The 21,058-nt window shown below is 39.0% G+C and overlaps 2 long non-coding RNA genes across 2 annotated transcripts in view; one reads left to right on the forward strand and one right to left on the reverse strand.

Annotated features, from left to right (window-relative positions):
• Positions 1–21,058, forward strand: part of LOC118493258 — a 185,462-nt gene that overhangs the window by 63,451 nt on the left and 100,953 nt on the right. The window lies entirely within an intron of this gene.
• On the reverse strand, positions 13,451–18,927 carry LOC118493260. Its single transcript, XR_004895264.1, has 3 exons — positions 18,916–18,927; positions 16,585–16,591; positions 13,451–13,546 (listed from the first exon to the last, which is right to left on the reverse strand). It is a non-coding gene; the product is annotated as an uncharacterized LOC118493260 (long non-coding RNA).

Raw genomic sequence — 21,058 nt, forward strand, 5'->3', positions numbered from 1 at the left:
TGATGTGGAGAGTTTTTCTGTGGCCAAAACGATCGGACAATAGGCTTACTGAGGGAAAAATCACTCATGGGAAAGGAAGATGGCGCGAGAGAGCAAGAGATTAAAATGCCAAGTTGGGTCAATATACTGTCAGTGCACTTAATACTAAGACATTGAATCAAGCAGCTACTCATTGATGTCAGTTGCAGGTTAAACGTTTTCAATCCACTATCGCTATCAAAGACATAACAAATAAAGGTACACATAGGTGTACAAATGAAGAATAGGCAGTGCTAAAACATGGGGCTGAATTTCTAAAAACACACCACCTCTCAACACTAAAATTTGAATAAATAAAACAAACAGACATAACAACTCAACATGACAAGCAGCCAGAGTCTCAGTGGCAACAACGTAATGGGTAGTATTGTAACAATGGGAAGAAGTATGCTTCTCTGCAACTCAAATTTGGATTTGACAGAAAACAATTGTGACTGAAAGGAGATTATTGTTTGTGCTTGCATTCAGCCTGTTTGTACTTGGAGCATTAGATTGCAAACGGGCTGTTTGTTCATATATATCCACAAGCCAAAGCAGACAAATTCATACTGCAGGTCTTACCGTCTCCAGGCTCTTGACATTAAATATGTCTGGTGTTGTTGAAGTGTTTGAAATTTGCCCAGGAATATGAAAAGACCAGAACTTTGATAGATGTAAACTGAAGGTTGGCATTGCAACTGCATGACACTTCTCTCATTTGAAATGTATTCAGAAACTGGTTTTGGTAGATTGTTGATGGGAAATTTAACAGCAGCCATGATTTTACATTTTTGGAGTTAGAAGCAAATACAGCCCAGAATGTGGTGTTCTCATCCTGCAGACTGAATTGATGCTGTCAATCATCTGTTGAACAACCTATACTTGGAGTGACGTGTCCAACCAGATACCGATTTAGCCTTGCCAGTTTTCAAAACAGCTACTTGAAATGTGGACTGGCTCTGATAGGCCCCAAAAAAACATTATTCTTACCAATATCTTACACAAAACACAACCAGCTGTGTAAGGCAGCACAACAGCTAATGGCCAAACAAACTGATTGATTAGGAAATGTGGGGAGATGCTGTTAATAGATAAATGTTGCTTTTTTCTCCCTCACTTTTACTTTCCTAAGCACAAATCCTGAGCACAATCAACGCACGCACGCACGCACGCACGCACGCACACACACACACACACACACACACACACACACACACACACACACACACAGCACGGGCAACCACGCAGACAAACGAAGGCATGAGGCGTGAACACATGTACACACTCTACACTCTGGTGAGAAGATGCACACACGCACAAACACTCACACACAGATTTCTGACGTTAATCTTGTATATGTTGGCTGTGATCGATGGATGTTCGGGCTAATGGTTATAAATGCATTAGCACCAAGACCTAATCAGCCAGACACATGCGCACAAGCACATACATTTATGCACGTAGTTGAGCAGACACACACACACACACACACACACACACACACACACACACACACACACACTCGCCCTCTAATCGTAATCTAGTTCAGGCGTTCTTCCGATTCAATTTCCTGTTGAGTTTCATTTCATTACTAAGTCATGAACCGCCATATTTACAGACCCACGTGCCAGTACTCCATCACATATAGAGTAAGAGTGGAATCATTAGTCAAAAGAAACAAAAGCAGATTCTGTACTAATTAAAATTTGGTTTTAGTTGTAATTCATCAACACAAATGGGAAATCCTGACCAAAAACAATGAATACACCTAAATGTAAAATGTTTTTACAGCCATGATTCCTCAGCCTGCAATAAAGTAGACATTATTACAACTATTAGAACCATAACTTACATGTCACACACATAAAAAAGGCACTCAAATGTATAAAACTAAAAAAGGACACACAAGACCACAAACAAACAAAAAAACTACAGCTATTCGGAAATTCCAGACCCCAGTCTGATGCCTGTTGGCCAGTAACCTTTCCCCTCATATGGATCTCTCTGGTCGACCGGGCAGCCATGTTCCTTGTTGCGCAATGAATCTGGATACCCCTTGCTGTTCAAGTAAGCTTGCGTCCTTACTTGGCGTTAAGGGGTATATAGCCCTTCCCATTAGCTCTACCCCTCGACCAAAATGAGTATTGGGACAGCACTTACTCTCACGGAAGCGCGCAAAACTAAGGGGTAAGGGGAAGGGTTAAGACAGAGAAATGAGATGCAGCCTTAATCTAACAGACATGGCGGATTTCTATCCAAAGCTAAGTGCTGAAAGTGCTTGAAAGATCTGGGTCTCCTCAGGAAAATGGCGACAGTGACTTTAATGACTTAACGCTGAGATCTTTTCCGACCAGAATGATAGTCTTGTGATGAGCATTAAAATATTCCATGTTGCGATAGAGGAATGCAACCTCCACATTATTCAGATTTCAATGTGCCCGGCAAATGGTAAGTGTAATGGTATTTCTCTGTAACACTGTTTTTAATATTCAATCTTGGCCAGTTTTTCCCAAAATATTCATTACATGATATCAACTTCTGCCGTTCAAGATACCAGGGGCATTTTGTGTCAAAACATTTAGCATCCCATTAAGAGATGAGTACCAGTACCTGTTCACAGATTGTAAGCCATAATACATAACTTTCATTTCCCCCAAAATATAAATCCAGTATTTTCAGATGTTCAAAATCAACCGGGCATTTGCTGAATATAAATACAATGTTTTCCTCCCCAGCCCCTTCTGCGGCAAAGCTGGATTTTTAATATCAGACTTTTGTTTGCATATGTAATGCCATCTAAGCTCATTGTGGAGACTTCAGATTAATTTCTGAGGCTAAGATGAGGCTTGAATTATAACGGAGAGTGGAGCAGAGAGAGAGAAGGAGGGAGAGAAACAAAGCAGACGCGTAACAAATAAAAAGACCGACAGGCCGCGGGACAGAGACAGGCATTATCAGAAGAGTATTACTGTACCTCATAGGCTTACAGGCACACAGCTCTGTCAGCTCTTGTTATTGATAGAACAAACTCAGCTCTCTGCCAAAAAGAAAAGGTCACATTATACAAGTTATGGTTTAGAAGGCGAATATGTCACCTCTAAAATTACACTGAAAATGTCAGGATATCATTCCCACTTCATGGTTAGAACTGTATACCTTCCACCTTATACCTTCACTCCACCATGTGGAAGAGACTAAAGGCACCAGACTTTCCTAACTAAACATTACTTTCTTACCTAAGACAAAATAACATAGATGTAACATATTGAATTCTTATTTATTTGTACACTCAACTCTTCCAGCATGCGACACACGTGCGACAGAGGGGAAAAAACTAACAAAGCTGGATTTTGTCAATATCGGGACCGATATCCGATCTTAATATCGGATCGATGCACCCCTAATTTTCACCTGCCTTTAGACACTCGATTACATGAAAAGCAATATGAGGTGCAGAAGCAAAACATTGAACACAAAAAGAAATTTGTCAGTGCTCTCAAGCTCAGCCTTTTAACATTGCCCACATTTTACAACACCACATAAATGGTATGAATTGGTCCTGGAGTCAGGTAGTATTTTATCAACACAACTTGTGATGTGAGCTGCCAGTTACACAACTTGTGATGTGAGCTAATTGCAGACTTGTCAGCACAGAGTCTCGCTCTACGATCGTATGTGAAAAATCTCCAAGAACTATAATTGCATACAGTGTTCATATAAATGAGTCCCTGTTGTAGTGTATGTTTGTGGAAGTGCACAAAAGCGCGTTTGTGTGTCATGGAAACACAAAACAAAGTGTTGTATGTGTAAGAATACAATTACAAATCCTGGAATCATTATCAAACAAACATTTAGGAAGTTGCACAGTCGGACAGCAAGGGGAAACAGCGCAAAACCTGTCAATGCTTTGGAAACTTAACACACATGTTCGCTTGGTTAAAAAAAGTTATAAGTGAAACACTTAGGCCTATAGTATAGATAAAACTCATAATGCTGTCATTAAGGAGAAACAGTGATGTTAAAGGTACTCGCGATGTCATGCATTTTTTAGGCTGCATGTTTTGTCACATACAGCAAAAATCTCCTCACTATCTGCGAGCTGCCGGTCCCCTGAACACACTGTAAAAAAAACGCGGTCTCTGTAGACAGCCTAGGGTCCACACACGCCAACAAAAACAAAGTGGTCCAACCTGGACCATGCAAACATACACAAACCGTGTTCCAGTGTTCAGCCAATAACGGACAAGAAGGATTAGTTGTAGGAGGGATGAGGAGGAGGGAGGAGCGAGCTAGTCTTCGTTTTGTTTGAAAATACTTTGAACGTCAACAAGAAGTAACGTCACCCAACATCGCTTAGAGCACCTTTTAAGGTGCAGTGGTTTTCACCTTAGGATGCCTATTAACAACGGGCGAAGGGACTGCCGATGAAAAGTAGCCTTTAAGAGGGGAAGATAGATTGCCCCTTCAAAAGGCTGTGTCTCCAAGTGGTTCAGTTATATCAAATAACAAATACAAGAGTTTGAGTCATTTTTGAAAGTTCCAATCTGTCCGCAGAGCTCTTCATCGCTCAGAGACAGCTCTTCTTAAAGTGATGAATGACTGTTTTTTTTTTTTTTGCTATAGATATTAAAAGTGCCTTAAGTGATGCTGCACAAAGATTGTTGATATTTGAACTTAACTGCCAAACAAATACATGAATTGAACTTTTAAGGTGAGGAACGAGAAGAGAATTGCCTGTATGTGTGAAAACAGCTTTATCACGCTGATCTGTTTTTTTTTTTTCATCACACACAGAAAATAGAAAGCTAGGTTACCCTGAGGAGATATTCGTTCAATTTGACAAAAAGTGTATAGATTAATATCACTTACGTTACCTTTTAATGCAGCTGTTAATTTCCCTCCTCGTCTCAAACAAGCATCAGATGTCTCAAACTCTGACTCAGCAACACAGATATTCCCCTGGGCTGACATTAAGCCTGTCTGCACAACTTTCATCACTTCTGCACTATTGGTTATAAAAGGCTTTGGCATTCACAAAGGGATAAGGATAGGGCAGGTATGCAAATTATAAGCAATTTCATGTTGCAATCATTGTCAGTATTATAAAATGTAAAATAAATGTCTTTAAATGAAACATTCTGCTCTCTTTTTGCACCTTAAACCTAATAAATGCAATACAAGAAAACAAAATAATGAGTAAATTATATAAATACATAAATACATGTAAATACATTTACTGGCTTTACGTAAGGACATAAATTGGAAGGCAAACATACAGGGCAAGTAAGACAAAGTAAGTCATTTTGATATCAAAGAACAGGTAGTTTATTCTTGTAACTTGAACTGTAGACAATGGGAATTTTTTTCAAATTTTTGTTTTCATTCACCAGTTCATATTTTAGTTCCTTTTCGGGGTCACATCTTACAAAGCATTTCTGCAGTTTTTTTTTTTTTTTTTCTCCAACAGCTCAATGGCCTCTGGTCTATCTCGAGCCAAGCATGTTTCTTCATAATAAACAATGATCCTGTCTCGTGTAACACGGCACCAATTCCCACCAAGATGATTTAACACATAGCTACTCTCAATACTGAACACATTGGTTGGAAAACAATCATTGTTTCTTTTACATAAGGCCTTAATCTTAGAAGATTAATCTGCTTTATGGTTTGCTGTGAAGTGTACATGGAGCAGCCCAGCAGTGACTGATGGCGTAGAGCTTCTGTAGTTGTTTAGCATGCTGGCTGTATTGCATTTATTTGTTTGAGGATTTACAGTTAATTTCATGGTTTGTGGGAATATTTCCGATTGATGAAATAATGCCTACATGTTTCCATGTGATGTCTTTTTTGACGTAGTCATTTAGCTTTTCACACTACCATTGCAGGTCATTTCGGTTAATATCACGATTAGTTATCAAGTGGTAGTGACAATGAGAAGGTGTATTCTGCATTTCCACTGTTTTTATTGTCAAGGGTTGGGTTGTTTACATTTTACTTTTCTTGATTAAACCCTTGTGTTGACTTTGGGTCACATTGACCCGTTTTAAATTTTTGTTTTATATCAGAAAATATGGGACCTAGAAATAAGCGCTGAAAATGTGTAAAACGTTGGAAAAAGCAAAAACAAACTGAAAAAAAGGCGTCAAAAACGTTGAAAAAAAGACAACAAGGGTTAAGAAAAAACACAGACCCCTTATATATAGGACATTTTGTGAAAGGTCATGCAACTATTGTAAAGGTTCTTATAGTTGTAGTGTATATAGACTTGTCTAAGAAATGCAACATGACCGTATTATACCATATGCTTGGTTTTATGTTTAGTTTTTTTCTGCAACTTAGCTGTTTTGCTTCCCTATTCTGCTCTCATCAGTGTTGTTTCCAGCTGCAACAGGCAGCTGTTTCAGTGAAAATGCTGACATCAACCAACCATACACAACGTGCATAGCAGTAAACAGCAGGCCAACAAAGTACGTGACTAACTGGTGAACGTTGTGGAGCATTTAGCTTAAAAAAGCCAAATATTTCTTTCAGAAGTCGACCAAAACAGAGCTGACAGGAGAGTTAATATTGGTCTTATTTCCCCCCTGTGGCCAGAGATATGACTTTAAATGAATGCCAATGTTTTTTTGTGTCTACTTGATGTGTAAATAGGCAGGTATTTGCTAATATGTTCGCCACAACAGTTTTATGATGGGATATGTCAATGTTGTGTGTTAGTTTGATACACTGCCCCCAAGTGGCCAGAAAATAAGTTCTCTACAAAGGAGACCCTTCTTTGTCCCTCATTTTTAAGAACCACTGGCCTAGAGTATCTGTAGAATCTAATTATATTATTGTAGAAAAAGCTGTTAATACCCTTTTATCTTGTTTGGTCAACAACCCATCACAGGTTCGGTATCGATTTCTACAGCATATCCTCGTAGAAGATCTTTTCACAACAGATTAAGGATTCTGTGAACTTAGTTATTCCCTAGTGGGACCTCATTGCAGTATTTGACAAAATTAGTCATGCAATGTTAATTGGTTGCCTTGAGCAGTAGGTGGGTATCTCCGGTTCAGCATGAGTTGGCTCAGATCCTATCTGTCAAACAGAACATTCTCAGTGAAAATAGGCAATTCCTCATCTTCCTCAGCAGTCGTCCCTTGTGGGGGTTCCTCAGGGCTCATTTCTTGTCCCCATCCTGTGCTCCCTCTACATGTTCTCCATTGCTAGTATGATTCAGAGATTATTTTCCTGCTACCATCATATTCTCAAGAGCGTCATTGCTGACAGTAAATGTCGGATGTTTAAGACATGAACCACCGTGAATCTTAACTTGTTTCCTCACTAAAAGCTAATTAATATGATTGCTATTGATGACCGAAGGTCTCGAATGCCTTTTACACATTTAAGTTCTGAAACAACTTCTTCCACTCTTCTGGGAAGCTTGCATAATTTCCCCAACCCTCAAAACAAACAAACAAAAAATCCATATATCGGAACAATCTGTATCGGACAGATGGTAATTTGTCAGATTACATTATGCAATATTATTTATCAACCACAAAATCTTGTCTATTATTTGGCAACCCAATTGTATATGTATATTGTGAATATGCATACAGAAGTGACATTGCATTTTTGTGTTTACTGACAATAGTTTAAACAGAAAGCCTTTAGCATGTTATAATTAGCATAATTGTTGGATCTTTATCATGTTTATAGTTCCATGGTGGTATATGTACAGCAGGGAAATACAAATGAACTATTTTACATTTTACAAAAGTATCCCTTATTTTAGAAAGTCTAACTTGGCAGGTATCATTATTGTTATTAAAGCAGACTTTAATATAAAAGATAGCTGTAACATGGATGAATAGAATTTTGTTTGTTTTCTGTCAGCGGTCTGGCCTTGCTTCTTGAGGAAACTCCAGCTGTGACTCAGCATAGGGTTCACCCTACGTTGTGAACAACATGGGTATGGATCTGCCTCAACATGTTCAAAACTTGACACACTCTGTCATTCTCTCCCAGCAAACATCTGGCAGATGGCAGCTAGCGGGAGGTGGCCAAGTTCAAAATCAACCTAGTCAACAAGTACAGGATTCTAATGATATTATGACAGAAAAGAATTGTGCGAAAGGATTAATGTATCCTCTGTCACTCTTATATATCACCAATCTGATGTTCACTGCATTAAAGTTGTTTTAAGATGAATTCATGTAAAGTACTCGATGTACCCACTTCACCCCAACCTTCATTGTCTTTTTCTATTTCTGTTTGTGTTCAAAATAACTTGGAATCGTTGGTAATAGATTAGCAAATTGGCATCACATTTTTTTTTCTCCTTAATATCTTGACTATAGGATAGAATGATGATAACTAAACGATGATTGCGTTCATCATATTTCGTATCACACAGTATATGCACTCCTGTACAAGTACAATAAATAAATACAAAATGCGGTGATGATGTCATCACCGCGCTAGTGTCGCGTCACCGCCGCTATTGTGGTGATGCTGTTTTCGTCACAGCCCTAATTTACACATCGATTTGTCCAGACTATTACACAAAACCACCCCACAAATCAAAATGTGCATACTTTTGAGCTTTGTCCGAGCGTACTGCTTTTCAAGTTCCCTCTGAAGTTATAACCCACCCCTTTCTATCTGTGAACAGTTGTTGTACGTTTCCAGGCAGCTGTTTATTTTTTGCTTTATAAATGATTTGTGCAATCTTAAACTCTACCAGATCTTTGAACTTTATGTGTAACTTAAATACCGTATATAGGTGTGCTTGTTATATCCAGCATTATTTACTATACAAATGGCTCTTTTTTTTGTAGTGTGCTTAGTGATTCTAAGATGGCTTTGTAGGTGTTGCCCCATACTTCAACACAGTAATTTAAATATGGTAACACAAGCGTGTTCAGGAGCAGCACAACTCATTTCAAACGCGTGAAGAAGACTCGTGAGACCTTGATGAATTACACAGGAGCATTTAATGAACACTCAATTAAGGAGAATTTAGGCAGGCAGTACAGTTTAACCACGGTGTGTTATCGTGTCGTGCCGTCCCAACTCTCTGAAGTTCCCGTCTTCATGAAGGTGTATTTAAACTCATGCTGGGGATGTTAACTTTAGGTGAACCTTCAAAGTATAAACAAAGATATTGCGGACGCCAAAATATCTCAGCACAAACAAAATGTGTTATGTGTTTACTTTCTCTATGGCCTTGGCAGGCTGAGCAGCACTGTCTTATCATACAGCTGCTACGTCTCCTATCAACTATGGAGGCACAAAGTGAAATGTATTTTCATAGGCTCTTTCTATTCACATTGCAACAATGAAATATCTGTTGTTTCAACTTACTTTTGGCACTTTAGTATATGCAAATTGAGGCAATTTGATTTATCAACGTGTATTAAACATGTTTGCTTTTGTCTACATCTTACCTACTACACTTTACTATATACTACCAAATAGGGATGTCATGATACCAGAAACGTGGTATCTACCAGTTCAAGTGAAATTCCATGATTCTCGATACCCAGTTCGATACCACGGTAAAAAAACAAAAACAAAACCATAAATCCCATGTACTTAAACATACACTCCTTAATTAAAAACATTTAAACGTTACAAAAAAGAACATGCACCGACTTGGTACCGAAGCATCGGTTCTCGTGACATCCCAACCACCAAATAATGAAAAACTGACCATGCAATAAAGTAAGACAGAGGACACAACAACGGGAGTCATCTTAGCTCGGCCACTTCATGAATCCACCTTCATAAATGTTGTTTCTTCTGAGGAACGCAGCAATAACAAGGCTGTTTGGCTTTTACAACTGGCAGTAACTTTGAAAGCCACAACAGAGAGCCTGACAAGCTTTGCTGTGGGAGAGGGCCTTTATTCACTGGCACCAATGACAGAAATATTCACTTTGTATATAAGCTAAGAAAAGAAAAGTGCGGGGCAGACAGGGAAACGTTGAGGAGAAACGAGAACAGAATGTGCACTTTATATTTTAGCCAACCCATCTTGTGTATGGGGAGATAATTAAATTGGTTTGTTTCTAATTAAAGCCGTTGATGGTGTAGTTTCAAACCAAATCTGCTGGACTGGAAGCAGCAGGCAGCCAGGAGTGAGAGCAAAGAGGAAAAAAGGCAACACATATACAAGGTTTTGATTTACTGAGTCATTTCCGCTTGTCATCTTAAAAAGTACAGGTGGATTGCAATCTGGTTGCCGCGTGTCTAATAAAGGTATTTTCTTTGCTGCCTTAGTCTCCATTCTTTGCAATTCTGTCAACATCGACTCAAATAGCCAAAGAAGTTAGCCTTATGTGGAGCCAAAGTCATTTGAGTGATTGTGATGTTATTTATTTAAGTAATGCAAGTGATTTGCTTGATTGTATAGGCCTACACATTTTGTTAAAACTCAAACACACAGAAACACGTAGAGACATTGGGTTAAAACTCCTGCTTCCATCTCCAGTGGTGTGTGTTGGAGATTTCTTTTCCCCGAATACAATGACACCCACACTCAGGGTTTCTGCTGATGCCGAGTACCTATCCGACACCAGTCATGTTATCTCCCAAATTTAAAATCTGTAAACCTCTGTGTGGAACGGATGTCATCCTGTTGTTGAAAGTTTTCTTGCCAGACTTTGGGCTGTTCCTTTTTTCTCCCAACTCCAATTCAGTATTAAAATGTTCACATCACGTGTTGTGTGGGTGTGTGCCTCTACATAATGTGTGATTTGAAAATGTGATAGATTCAGCACATGCAATAAATCAAAACTACACACACACACACACACACACACACACACACACACACACACACACACACTCACTCTACAGATGTCAACATGACAAGGCCAGATGTATGTGTCTGTTTGATGTTCCCTGGCTTGTCCAGATGGGACAGTGCTGGAAATGATCAAGAGATGAGACACGATGAGAGATGGGTAAAATATGTAGGGAAAAAAAAACTACGTTGTGTATAATCATCAGTCAATGATTTGTTAGACATGTGAGTGACATCTGTGTCTGTTTGTGCATACAAAGACAGGAAGAAAAGATGAGAGAAGTATCATCCGGCATGGGAGCATACAGAACATATGGGAAACAAATGTGTGTGTGAAAAAAAGCAAAATTGATGTCTCTCTGGATTAAAAAAAATTGTATAGATATTTTTATTTCAATTTTTGTGAGTAGAGATACAGGAACGTTTAAGGGAGACAAAGGCATAGAGATGGATGACGAAAAGCTGTTTGTTTTTTTGTTGTAGAAACATCTCATATTTAACTTAAACGTGATCTGAAGAGCATTTTTCAGGTTGTGCTTGCAGTCAATTTATAAAATATTCTGGAATCTGCCACTAATCAGAATTGAAACTTTTTGTGAACTCTGTAAAGTTTTCCGGTCATGACATTAGTTAGGAGTGCAAAGTCAAAGGCAGCTGGCTTTACTTTAGATTCTTGAAGATGTTGGTCCAGCTGGCTGTCATGCAACAGTCATTGGAGTCAAGGTATGAATGAGTCCCTAACTGCCTGGAAAGGGATGTGAGGACAGCATTGTAAGTGGCTGATAAGTGGTGTGTTAGGTCGCATCCTCTGTTGAGTGATGGTTGTTTCAGTTTGACATAAATGGCCTCCTTCACTTCTCTTTCAAACACCTGTCTTCTCTGTCCAGTATGTGTACATTGCTGTCCCTTGTCTGTTAGATGAAAGTAGACAGCTCTGTCTTGAACTGTTTTAGAGGTGGATTGGCTCCCCCAATATACACACTCCTCGCTGCATTGGACTGCATACAACATTGCTCTGCATATGTTTGAGTAGGGATGGGCAATACGGCCTAAAATCCATATTGCTATATACATGTACATTGCAGCCTCTTGCGATAACAATATATCATGATATATAAATTATAATAGAACCATTTCAGAACAGGTTACATAGACCCTAAGGAAAGCCAAACTGCTAAATGTATTTATTTTTTTAAAGAGAAATGTAGTATTGAGAACATTTATTGTGCAAAACTGTAATTATACAACATAATGTTGCAGATAAATACAATTCAAGTACACTAGTTGCAGAGACTTTAACAAAGAAAAAGCTTAGAAAGTATTGGGTTTCTTTCCTTTAGTGCAAAGCATTCTAAAAGGCACTACACTTAGTTAGTTTAAGTCCTTGGTTCTTAAATGCCACCCAAGATGCAGAGAACAGGAAAAAGTGGTGTCTTTTTAGTTAAGGAACAGACACTATACTGAAAATACTTTCAGTATTAGGCAAAGATGCACAGATACTTTAAATAAAAACATATTTCAAACATAAAGTGTCATACCTGCAGCCTAATGTAACGCATTTGGTTTTAAACGTTTTGTTCTCTTAATGAAATGAAAACTGGTGTCTTGTTAATAAAGGAACGGATACTGTGAATTAGGGAAATACTTCCAGTGTTAGGCATGGCTATTTTAAAAACAGAAAATTCTTCCAAGTGTAGTGCACAGATACTTCAAATGAAAACATAGTAAAGTGCAAAATGAAAGCACAATAATAGATTAGATTGAATAATAGATTGAATAAAGAAGATACTTCCAGTATAAGGCACATATACGTCAACTAAAGAAAATGTTTCAAGTATAAAAGTTTCTTTACAGTAGTGCCATGCCATAGACAGTAAAAAGTGCAAAACAGTGACAGAGCAGATTTACACGCACGCACGCACGCACGCACGCACGCACACACACGCCGTATGTTTTGCAGGGAAGTACAACGTCTGCAAACACCGGCTGCCAAGATTCCAATCGTCCGTTATAGAGTGAATTGTTAGGCTGATGAAAGGCTCCATGGTACGGCTCGACCTCAGGTCTGTTGTAGCGGCTTAAATCTGAACCAAGTCCAAATAATGGATGTTGCACCGGTCTTTTTCACCAGCTCCTCCGTTTCTCTTTCAGCCATGTTTACTCTAGATGACGATGATGCGGTGCAGCTCGTGGCTCTACATTTCGAGGGGTAGATTGTGTTATCAACATGCGTTATCACGATAGTGCAATATAATTAAAATCTCTATTGTAGGCCAATTTTGTATCGTTTCTATTACATATCGTTTCTATTGCCCATTACTATGCTTGAGTGTGTTCTCAGTGTAGTCTGGCATTGCAGGACCTATCTTCACAGAGCTGTGGAGTAAAGTCTGGCTACACCACAGATACATTTAGGATAGGAAAAAAAACACTATGGGTTGTTTGCATTTCTTTAAACCAATCACAATCATCTTGGGCGGCCCTAATCTCCGGACGCAGAGACGGTGGCTCTGCAACATAGTCTTGGTAAGGAACTTGTTTTGGTGGAACATTTGCACCCTGCAAAAGAAAATGCCACATACAATATTAAATGAGTTAACTGTTCACACAATACAGTAACATGAGCTATTTCGGTCCCAAAACTTCAGTTAGAGAGTAAATGCTGTAAACATATTCTCTGTAAATCTTTACAGTCATTCACTGAAAGAACCTAGAAGGCCTGCCTTGTTGCACTATCCAAATTTCCTTAAAACTTGCCAGATCAAAGTTTGTTTTTGTTTTCCGTAGCGAAAGCGTAGGGATTGTTTTCTACTCTTTCTTCAGATATTTGTTCCTGTATTCATTTGTGTCTCTACAGTAATGTTTGCATGTCCAGTGTACAACACACGACTGATTAGAAACCATTAACATGCACCGTCTGACTGGACCTGATACTTTTAATGGAAACACAGTAGTTACAATAAATAAAAAAAACTGATTCCCAAAGCTCCTCATCATCTCACAAACATCAGTGATGATGATTGGTTGTCCTTGACCTGCTGCTAACCCTAACCCTATAACAATGAGGCCCTGGCTTTTAATTAACCCTGTTACCAGTGGTAGCTGTTAAAGGGGACATAAGATGTGCTTCTGAATACACCAGATTATGCTAATTAGCCTCATTAGCAAGGGTGACCTTTTATAAAATGGTACATTGTTGCCTCAAATGAAAACCACGTTACTGCAGTTTTGACCTTTTTTTGATAACCTTTTAACTGAATCCAAAATTTACCAGACTAGTGATGTGCTGCGTCAGTTTCATGACCTAGGGCCCACAAAATCCATTAACATCTAAAAATTGTCGAGGTCATCAATATGAAAATTAAGCTTTTTTTTTTTGTTCTTCATAATAATTATATTTGGCTATTTTATAAAGGCATGCATTCATCTGTACACTGCAGTGGTCTGTTTTAATTAGAGAGAGAGAGAGAGAGAGAGAGAGAGAGAGACTTGGTTCCCTCAGGTATCTGTGAAGAGAATGCAAAATGAGTATTTGATTTAATCATTCACTCATAGCGACTTACATTAAATTATTGACTCTTCACGTACATGAGGCCTCATCCTCATTCTGTCAATGTCTTGATGCTGTTTAAGATATACTATGTCTTTAATTCTTGCTGTGCCGCTGCCTCGTACTCTGTCTTTGAGAAGTGTAGTGATGAAAGTAAGACCAGTAGGACTTTCTCTGTGAGACCAACTAAAGCATACTTAAAGCTTTAGTGCGTAACTTTTTGATATTACTGAACGTCCGTTACATTCAAGCCGTTGCCAACTGAGTTGCTACAAAGCTAATTAAGACAGCTCCACACAACTCTCTCTGTATTTCTCAGTATGGCTATGTTCAGAAGATTGTGTCGTCCAGTCACTTTCCCGCGCTTAGCTCGAGTGAAGATAATGACCTCTTCTAAAGAGTCCATCATGTTTTTTTAATCCTCCGTGTCCTCCTTGGCTACTAGCAACTGCGTGGAGGAGGGGTGGGGGCGCGTGCGGCATCACGGAAGGCTTGTATCATGTGGACACGCTGACAGTTTTGTTGTCATTACTTATAATTTGTCATGGGGGCGATAGAAACTACGCACTATAGCTTTAATGCCATGAAACCAAAATCAATTAAAAAAAATATATAAATATGACTGATAGCCAACCCTCGTTAACCTATCATTAACCGACTGACATGGAGGCAACTGAGTCCTAGTTCACCCGTCTGGCCCAGGCTTGAATATTCTTTCTGTGTTCGCGGACATCTGCGGTTATGTGTTGGGACGGCTGATTTAACCCGCCAGTCCTCATCGGAAGAGTGTCATGTGTCATGTAGCTCTCCGCTGTGAGTGCCGTCCAGCAGACAGCCACAAACCTAGCAGAAAAAAATGATCTTAAAACGCAACTTGCTAGTGCAAACTTAGCACTGGTAAGTTAACTTGCAGTTTAGAAATAGAATACATAGCCTGTTTTTCGTTTACCATCCAACAAACTTTATTTGACATGAAATTCCAAAGAAGGCCTTGGTCTCCACACCTTTACTGTAACATTCAGACCATTGCACGATTAATACAGTTGGGTTATGGAGAAATTGGAAACAGGCATTACTCAACATATGGACCACTCTTGTATTAATGGACAGAACTTGTGTAGGCAATTTGAAATATTGGGCTCTTTACTGTTTGAACGTTGCAATCAATTCATTAGCCAATTTGGGAATTATGCAAGAGCAAATGCAGCTTCAACTAAGTCAGATTTTATGTACATTCATTGTGTTTAGTGAATCAGATCCTGGCAACACTGTCGGCGACAGGACAATACATACTTTATATGTCATATTTAATATCTCCAGATCAATACAGTGTAGAGACTTACTTTTTGCTGTTTAGAAGCAGAGAAATGCGCCCTTTCAACGAGGTCCTCTAACAATTGTAGGCCAACCAGAAGCATTTTAATCCATCATGGAATTACAGTGACTTCGTAACATAAATAATAATTATCCAAAAATCACCTTACTTAATTTCCGCTTTGTATGTACTTTTCAGAAAAAAAAAAGTTTTATATTTTTGTAAGTTAGAGTTTATTTATGTTTCCCCTGATTGCCAAGACTTGGGAGAACAATTTTCAAAAGCCATGAAAAGCCAGAGTTTTAGTTTTTAAAGTTCTCTGTGTGATTTCAATACATTTCAGTGAGATTTCATTTCCGTTTAGTCTTTTGTCTTTATAGTCATATAGCAATTTATATATTCTTGTAACATCCCTGCAGCATACATATACTGAAAGCCCAGGTTGTCCTTAAAAAAAAAAAGAAGTCTATACCTGGATTGTGCATAACAGGGTTAAGGTTACACAAGCATTATTACACAAGGAGACCAGGCGAACCACAGATGGGGAAAAAATGGATTAGACCTCAGACGGTTGGGAAAAACAACCATGGTTTCTAAGATCTGGGAAAAAATGTTTTAATCAACAAAAACTACTATAAAATGATGCAGTAATCAGTTTGGGTGTTTGAAAAGGTAAAAGACTGTACCGAATACAATTGAACCATTACTATTGCCAAAAAGATTGTTTTAAAGAAACAGCAAGACATAGGTGGTGGTAGTAAAGTAGTAGGAGAGATGGAGAAAGAAGGAGAAAAAAATGAGATACATTTTAAAAGAAAACTGAAGAGAGAACGTTTATGAACACTATTCTTAGTTGCTTGATTTGCCACAGTAAACAACAACCTGGCTCTCAACACCAAGAAGACCAAAGAGCTCGTTGTGGACTTCAGGAAGTCTAAAGCTGGCACACACACCTCCATCCTCATCAACAGGACTGAGGTGGAGCGTGTCGCCAGCTTCAAGTTTCTGGGTGTTCACATCTCTGAGGACCTCTATTGGACCTTCAATACCTCCACCCTGATCAAGAAGGCTCACCAGCGTCTCTTCTTTCTGCGGAGACTCAAGAAGGTCCACCTACCTCCTCAGATCCTGGTGAACTTCTACCGCTGCACCATCGAAAGCATCCTCACCAGCTGTGTCACAGTTTAGTAGGGCTGAACGATTTTGGAAAATAATCTAATTGTGTGAATTTTCAATTGAATTTAACCAATATTGCGATTTAATATGCGATTCTTTTTTAAGCTCTTTGTCTTCTGTATTATTCAACAAAGACAAGCAATAAATCATTGTATAGTATGAACAACACAAGATTAGATAGATTAAACAAACTGTTCTTTCCTGGAGGCCAGGTCTGGATGTGATGATGTATAGTATAGTATATTGAGCACTGACGAAGCCTGGTGTAAACATTCATATGAAAGTCAGAAACAAATCACACAAACTAAAGTGCAGATTGCAGAAATATAAAAACAAATATGTGGCTTTACCACACTTAGTAGTATTTAGATTATTCAATTATTCAATTGCACTTTTTAAACACTGTCTTTGAACTTTACTAGACAGTTAAATAAGTAAAAATTATAACAATAATAATAATAAAAAATAAATATGTGTATATATATATATATATATATATATATACGCCGTTAAAATTGATTTGCGTTAACGGCGTTAATAATGCGTTTAACCGACAGCACTAATATATATATATATATATATATATATATATATATATATATATATATATATATATATATATATATATTAGATTAGCAAATCAATTTTAACGGCATATATATATAGTTTTTTTTTTTTTTTTTACAGCGCACAGAGAGGAGCTGCCTTCAGACCCTCCCCCTCATGAAGTTGCGTGCCGTGTGCATGACAGCGTCAACGTTGCACTTTCTCAGAGAGGCTATCGTTACGTTAGTAGTAGCATGCTGCTGCTGGTCTTGCCGTGGGATTAACTGTACTAATAAAACCGTTGAAACACCGCGGCCACGCTGCTGTGAAAGCTCCCCGAACGTCATTTATCAGTCTGGTTGTTACCCCTCTCAGTGGCAGCTCCTCCACTCCATATCTTTATAATGGAGCTAGCTAACTGGAGCTAACCACTAATCAGAGCTAATCGTTGCTAACCAAGCCTTGAGTTCTGCGTGCCTGTATTCATTAACTGCATGTATGGACTCAAGCCCGAATAAAACCCTTCATTTTATTAAAATGGCTGTAAAAGTTTTAAACTACAACTCAATTGATTGAATGACAGAAATCTGCTCAAGGTACGGCGTAGCTTTAGCGTGCTAGTTGATGCTTTCTCTGTGGAGTGCAGACTGAGTTGCTCTCGCGAGTCATGTGACCAAATCGCAACCTTTGCGATTAGGAAATCGCGTTTTAACATATCGCGATATTATTGCAAATGCAATTAATCGTTCAGCCCTACAGTTTAGTATGGCAACTGTTTTTCCCATGACCGGAAAGCACTGCAGAGGGTGGTGAAAATGCCCAACGTATCACCGGTTCCTCACTCCTCTCCATCGAGACCATCAGGGTAAGCGATGCTTGTGTAAGGCGCGCAGCATCATCAAAGACTGTTCTCACCCCAACCACAGCCTGTTCACCCTAATCCCGTCCGGGAGGCGTCTCAGGTCTCTCCGCACCCGTACCAGCAGGTTCAGAGGAAGCTTCTTTCCTGCGGCTGTCACCCTACTGAACTATAACTCTGCATCCCGGTGATAATTAACCCACTAAGGCCTGCATATATCTATATCCATATTATTCTTACTACTAGTATAATGTCACTGCTCCTACATTGCATATACAGTGAGGAAAATAAGTATTTGAACACCCTGCTATTTTGCAAGTTCTCCCACTTAGAAATCATGGAGGGGTCTGAAATTGTCATCGTAGGTGCATGTCCACTGTGAGAGACATAATCTAAAAAAAAAAATCCAGAAATCACAATGTATGATTTTTTTTTTAACTATTTATTTGTATGATACAGCTGCAAATAAGTATTTGAACACCTGAGAAAATCAATGTTAATATTTGGTACAGTAGCCTTTGTTCGCAATTACAGAGGTCAAACGTTTCCTGTAGTTTTTCACCAGGTTTGCACACACTGCAGGAGGGATTTTGGCCCACTCCTCCACACAGATCTTCTCTAGATCAGTCATGTTTCTGGGCTGTCGCTGAGAAACACGGAGTTTGAGCTCCCTCCAAAGATTCTCTATTGGGTTTAGGTCTGGAGACTGGCTAGGCCACGCCAGAACCTTGATATGCTTCTTACGGAGCCACTCCTTGGTTATCCTGGCTGTGTGCTTCGGGTCATTGTCATGTTGGAAGACCCAGCCTCGACCCATCTTCAATGCTCTAACTGAGGGAAGGAGGTTGTTCCCCAAAATCTCGCAATACATGGCCCCGGTCATCCTCTCCTTAATACAGTGCAGTCGCCCTGTCCCATGTGCAGAAAAACACCCCCAAAGCATGATGCTACCAGCCCCATGCTTCACAGTAGGGATGGTGTTCTTGGGATGGTACTCATCATTCTTCATCCTCCAAACACGGTTAGTGGAATTATGACCAAAAAGTTCTATTTTGGTCTCATCTGACCACATGACTTTCTCCCATGACTCCTCTGGATCATCCAAATGGTCATTGGCGAACTTAAGACGGGCCTTGACATGTGCTGGTTTAAGCAGGGGAACCTTCCGTGCCATGCATGATTTCAAACCATGACGTCTTAGTGTATTACCAACAGTAACCTTGGAAACGGTGGTCCCAGCTCTTTTCAGGTCATTGACCAGCTCCTCCCGTGTAGTTCTGGGCTGATTTCTCACCTTTCTTAGGATCATTGAGACCCCACGAGGTGAGATCTTGCATGGAGCCCCAGTCCGAGGGAGATTGACAGTCATGTTTAGCTTCCTCCATTTTTTAATGATTGCTCCAACAGTGGACCTTTTTTCACCAAGCTGCTTGGCAATTTCCCCGTAGCCCTTTCCAGCCTTGTGGAGGTGTACAATTTTGTCTCTAGTGTCTTTGGACAGCTCTTTGGTCTTGGCCATGTTAGTAGTTGGATTCTTACTGATTGTATGGGGTGGACAGGTGTCTTTATGCAGCTAACGACCTCAAACAGGTGCATCTAATTTAGGATAATAAATGGAGTGGAGGTGGACATTTTAAAGGCAGACTAACAGGTCTTTGAGGGTCAGAATTCTAGCTGATAGACAGGTGTTCAAATACTTATTTGCAGCTGTATCATACAAATAAATAGTTAAAAAATCATACATTGTGATTTCTGGATTTTTTTTTTAGATTATGTCTCTCACAATGGACATGCACCTACGATGACAATTTCAGACCCCTCCATGATTTCTAAGTGGGAGAATTTGCAAAATAGCAGGGTGTTCAAATACTTATTTTCCTCACTGTAACTGTACATGTTGTTCATACATTGTTCATATTACATAGCCATATTTATTCTGCTCTTATAACACTGCAATATATTTCTTGTCCTGCCTATGCACCACCTGTCTATACTTGAATATCTCATTGCACTTCTGGTTGGACGCAAACTGTGTTTCGCTGTCTTTGTACTTGTACTCTGCACAATGACAATAAAGTTGAATCTAATCTGTGTATCTTGTCTCAGTTTTCTTATAGCCTTGTGTTGTGGGCTATTTGTTGTTTTGTCTTTTCTTCCTGTTAAAAAAACAATAAGAACCACTGATTACAAAACAAGAAATGTACAATTATTTAAAGAAAGGCAGCATCAATAAGAGAGGTCTTCAGCCTTGATTTAAAAGAACTGAGAGTTGCAGCAGACCTGCAGTTTTCTGGGAGTTTGTTCCAGATATGTGGAGCATAAAACCTGAATGCTGCTTCTCCTTGTTTAGTTCTGACTCAATGACTAATGAGCTTTCAGTATAGAAATGGAAAGTGTTCAAATAATTTCTTTTACAACGTCTGTCATTTTTACAATATATATTTTGGCATGGCACTGTTTTATAAACAATTATATTTTACATATTTTGTTAAATCTGCTTTTTTGCTCTTGTGTGAATCTATGTGTGAGTAATAAGAGGCATGTGACTACCAAGGGCATTAGAGGCTCTGCGTAAACAGTCCTTCTCTATTTTGCATGAGTGTGGTGTTGATATTAGAATGAATTGCTGAGATTTACAGCCTGTGATTAACTGATGAATGGGGAGCAGAGTCGCAGAACTAAAGCCCTCCAGCCAACTAAAAGAATCAAGATAATCATATACGCTTAGCCATTTAATATCAATACAGTGCATATGAATTTCCTCATCCGGAAAAACAAACAGAAATGATGAATCGAGG

This window comes from Sander lucioperca, chromosome 15 (genome assembly GCF_008315115.2).
Source record: "Sander lucioperca isolate FBNREF2018 chromosome 15, SLUC_FBN_1.2, whole genome shotgun sequence".
NCBI lineage: Eukaryota > Metazoa > Chordata > Actinopteri > Perciformes > Percidae > Sander > Sander lucioperca.